Source organism: Pseudophryne corroboree, chromosome 2, assembly GCF_028390025.1.
Source record: "Pseudophryne corroboree isolate aPseCor3 chromosome 2, aPseCor3.hap2, whole genome shotgun sequence".
Lineage (NCBI taxonomy): Eukaryota > Metazoa > Chordata > Amphibia > Anura > Myobatrachidae > Pseudophryne > Pseudophryne corroboree.
Window position 1 is genome coordinate 962,743,174 of NC_086445.1, and position 5,320 is coordinate 962,748,493.

Genomic DNA, 5,320 nt, shown 5'->3' on the forward strand with positions numbered 1-5,320 from the left:
GAACTCCAGGCTTATATTTTAAGGTGAAATTGTAGTTGGATAATGCAGCCAACCATCTATGACCTGTGGCATCTAATTTGGCTGTGGTATTTATAGATGTAAGCGGATTATTGTCAGTATGGACAGAAAATTTGGCCCCATATAAGTAGTCGTGGAATTTATCAACGATTGCCCATTTGAGTGCAAGAAATTCAAGTTTGTGCACTGCATAGTTTTTCTCACTATTGGATAATCCACGGCTGACATAAGCAATAGGTCGGCATTGATTCTGCTGTTTTTGATACAAGACTCCCCCCAATCCCTCAAAAGTAGCGTCAATGTGAACTTCATAAGGTAACTCTGGATTGCCGTAAGCTAGTACCGGTGATTGTGTTAAACAAGACTTCAGTTGTTGAAACGCAGCTTCACACTCAGGCTTCCATCTATCACCAAAATTATCTTGTGGCTTAAAGTACGTTCTTTGATTAGTAGCACTTTTAACGGCCTTGTTTTTTACTACAGGAGGATATCCCTTGGTTAATTCAGTGAGGGGCCGAGCTATTTTAGAATAATTGGGTACAAACCGCCTATAATACCCACAAAACCCCAAAAAAGAACGTAGATCTTTTAAATTTTCTGGGCGAGACCATCCCCTCACAACCTCCACTTTGCCAGGGTCGGTGGATATTCCGTCTCGGTTCACAACATGGCCTAGATAGGTCACTGTATTTTGGCACAGTTTGCATTTGTCTATTGATAACTTCAACCCGCGCTGTTGTAATCGGTCTAAAACTTTCAAGAGTCTATCATTATGTTCTTCTAGTGTTTTACCAAACACAATAATGTCATCCAAATAGACAATCACTTCTCTGTAGCACATGTCCCCAACTGTTTGCTCCATGGTGCGTTGGAAAGTCGCTGGTGCTCCTTTAATCCCTTGGGGCATCTTCAGGAATTCAAAGAAGCCAATGGGACAAATAAATGCAGTTTTAGCACGATCCTCCGGATGCATTGGAATTTGATAATATCCACATCTAAGATCCAGAATGGAAAACCATTGGCTTCCTTGTAGGCAGTCCAATGCTTCTTCTATTTTAGGGACAGTATATTGATCCACTAAAGTCCGATTATTCAAGGTACGATAATCTATACACAAACGTATATCTCCATTTTTCTTTCTAGCTACTACAATTGGAGAGGCGTAGGGGCTTTCAGAATCAGCAATGATGTTATTCTCCAATAGATGCTTCAAATGCTGCCTAACGTCATCAAAATCAGCAGGAGCCAATCGACGAGACCGTTCTCTAAATGGACTCTCATCTTGTAGTTTAATTCGATGTTCAATGCCAGTAGCTGTCCCTAAATCCCAATCTCCAACTGAGAACACAGATTGATGATGAATGAGATGTTGCAATAGTGGTTCTCTTTCTGCCTGTGAAATATCACTGCCTATGAAACAATCGTTCAATTTAGTTAGGAAAGGTTCATCCTTTACTGAGTATGTTATATTAGGTTCTGGAACTATCAAAGGAGTAGACACCTTCATTGTTATTCCATAGAAATTGCAGACTTCTCTATTCTGAATGTCCTCCTGAAGTCGTGCTTGCTCCATACACCAATCACATAATGTCCGGAATAAATGGGAGTTGGTCCCTACAATAACAGTTACCACCCCTTGATCAGAAGGAGGATCAGGACAAACTAGAGCCAAAAATGGGAATGGAGGCTTATGACTTCCTGAATCCACGGGAAATTCAATTTGGGTAACAACATATCCTAAATATGGGTATTTTTGATTGCTTAACCCCCATATTGCTAGTCCATCAAATGCTAAAATGGGAAGGTGGGATAAATGTTGCTGGTACCAACTTTCAAAAATAGTAGATACTTGTGATCCACTATCCAGTAATACATTGCAGGGTTGTCCATCAATAATTGCTTGTACCATGGGAGCCTTTCCTATAATCCCATCGGGAATTACATTAGACCACTGGGTACTCCCCATTGCACATACTTTTATAAGTTGGGCGTCGATGCGGGGTTCATCGGCGTCCCATTGGAGTTTTCCGTCGGTGTTGAAGATCTTTCTACCCTGGAAGTGTTCCTTCGTATATTTCCTCCTTGTATACATTCGAAAGCTCGATGACCATATTGTCAGGGCCGGCGCCACCATTAGGCAGCTTTAGGCAGCTGCCTATGGGCGCCGGCCACTGGAGGGCGGCACGCTCCCACTTAATCTGTTTTATTATTTTTTCCTAAGCTGCTCTTGCAGCGGCCGCAGCGCGGGTCCAGCCAGCCGCTGCCGCCGCTGTTTGTCACCCTCACCACCGGCAGTGCTGACCCCCATCAGTTGTGCTGCTGGCTGTCCTATGGGGTGTTGGGCACAAGGGGGCAGTGTGAGGTTGCGGTAGCAGTACAGCAGCACAGTGGCAGCAGAGAGCGTCTGATAGCAGAGCCCTGCGTGCAACCCAGTAACAGCAGAAGAAGAGGAGCAGGGGAAGTGGTGACAGGAGAAGCCCAATCTCCGGGGACGCTGGGCTGCTGCAGGCTGCTGAAGGTATGTAATCAGTAGTGTAAACGAGACCACGCCCATTTAACTTAGGCCACGCCCCCTTTTCCACCCGCGGACGGCACAAGGGGGATAATAGGGTGTGCTCCAGATGTCACCAGGTCCAGGTGACGCCTCTGACCAGGAGGAGAACACCATCCAGTGAACACCTCCATAGGGGAATGGATTTCAGAGAAGACTCAGGTATGGCTCATCAGCGTATAATACCTGAGTAATCACAGTTGACTTAGGGCTCTAGAATCAGGAAGAACCAGGTGATAAAAGTCTGCAGCACTGTGCGGCATGGATATGCAGCTGCAAAACTACAGAGGGTGCAGGGGATACAACTGCTATGGTGCCCAGCCAGCAAGCAATCCCACTCAGAGCCATATTAAGATGGGGGTGGGGTGGTAAGTACCCCGGGCCCCAGTCTCTAATGGGGTTCCCTGGCCGGAGCTGCTGTACAGTGACGGTTCAACTTCTCTTCATGCTTCAACATCAGCAGCAGCCTCCCAGCAACAGCTGCTGCTGACGGCGGAGCTTAGCGAACAGTTGGATCGCCTCGATACCCTGCTGCATCTACAGTATATCTGTACCCGCAGCGGGACGCGGCCTGCGTGCTCCCTACTTCTCCTGTGGTGCCTGTGACTACTAGAAGACGCCGGCACTGTGTATCTGTCAGGGGGAGCAGGAGGTTTGCTGGACGCTGCCTGAGCAGAGGTCGGTGTTTAAAGTTATGTGTGTGTGTGTGTGCTTGGTGGTTGAGGGGAGCGGGACGTTAAATATATTTTCTAAAGTGGAATTGAGCACAGTTAACTAATATTTACAAGATGGGGATGAGGTGTGATCATTAAATATTGAAGAGGTGGGGATTATATATAATGGATGTGGGGTGTCATTAAATATATAAGGGGTGGATGTGATGAGTTACTGGGAGGGGGAAAGAGACACACACATACACAACACACACACACACACACACACACACACACACACACATATACATACATACATACATCCATACATACAGAGAGGTGACAGGTTGCAGTCTATTGACTTGTTAATAGTTTCAAAAACGTCCTATATTCCTATGGTTCGGGTTAGCGCCCATTGTCAGGGATTATATTGTGCCCAATGATGGACACAAGCCCAAAATCGTTTTTGTAAACTATTAACAAGTTTGCTGAGTGCAACCTGTCATCTCTTTGCATCTAATGGGTCTACCAATCCTGTCACCATTTGCGAGTGCCAGACACATGGTACAGGTTTTATTTATATATATATATATATATATATATATATAAAATCTCCTGCAAATGGGGAGGTGGCACAGTCAGGGGTGCGGTTGTGACGTGAGGGAGAGGCCCCCTATCTTAAGTGCTCCAGGCCCCCCCAAAGACTTAATCTGGCCCTGATCCCACTGCACCCTTTTGGGAATTTTTTTTTTTTTTAATTAGTACTGCCACGCACCGGGTTCGGGACTCGGCAGTTTACTTCCTGGAAGGGAGGGTGGGAGGCAGGGTGCAGAGCTAACCTCAATGTGTGACTGGCGCCGCTTGAGGGAACCCAGAAGCACACAGTATCTGCTGTAGCAATAGCGCTGCATAGCTGACAGATCGTGTTTGGACAGTGCCACACAGAATCACTGATGGTGAGCCCCCCTCCCCTACCATCCGTCCCGTCTGTCTGTCCGTCTATGCGCTGGTGTTCTGTCTATGCCACCCCACTTCCATCTGTCCATCTATCTATGCCCCCCCCACCGTCCGTCTATGCCCGGCCTATCATCCATCTATGCCTCCATATGGTTCTTTGTCTATGCCCCCACGTCCATCTATCCATCTATGCCCCCATATAGTACTGTGTCCATCTATGCTCCCCCCACCATCCATCTATGCCAGCCCCCCGTCCGTCTGTTCATCTATCCATCCATGCTCCCATGTGGTACTCTGTCCGTCTATGCCCACCCTGTCCATTTTTCCATCTATCCCACTATATGGTGCTCCGTCCGTCTGTTTATGCCTCCCATGTCCATCTGTCCGTCTATGACCCATATGGTGCTCTGTCTGTCCGTCTACTCACCCCATCCATCTATGCCCCCATATGGTGCTCTGTCCATCCATTCGTCTGTCCACCTATGCCTCTCCCTGTCCGTCCATCTGTCTATGCCCCCGTCTGCCCATCCATGCCCCATATGGTGCTCTGTCTGTTCGTCTATGCCCCTGTCTGTCCGTCTATGCTCCCCCCCCATCCTGTGCTGTAGTCAGGTAGTGTTTCTCCTGCTCGCTCCTCCTCCCCTCTCTCTCTCTCTCTCTCTCCCTCCCTCCCTAGCACCCTCTCTTGTGCCTCTCTCTCTTTCTAACACTGTCCCTCTCACCCTCACTTTCTTCCTGACTCTCTCTGACACTGTCTCTCTCTCCCTGACACTATCTCTCTTTCCTTGACACTGTCTCTCTCTCTCCCTGACACTGTCTCTTTTCCTCTCTCTCTCTCCCTGACACTGTCCCTCTCACTGACTCCCTGTCTCTACCTCTTTCTGTCCCTGAAACTCACTCTCTCTTCCCTATTTCTCTCTCCCTTCCTCCCTGACACTTTCTCTCTCACTCCCGCTCGCACTCCCTCCTTTCTCTCTGTCTCTCTGATGCCATCTCTCTCTATCCCCTCTCAACCCCTTCTCCCTGACACCCTCTCTCTCGCTCCTCTCTCTCCTTCTCTCCCCCTGACACCCTCTTTGTCTCTCACTCCCCCCTCTCTCTCTCCTAAGGGGCATTGTAAAGACAACAATGGGGGGGGGAC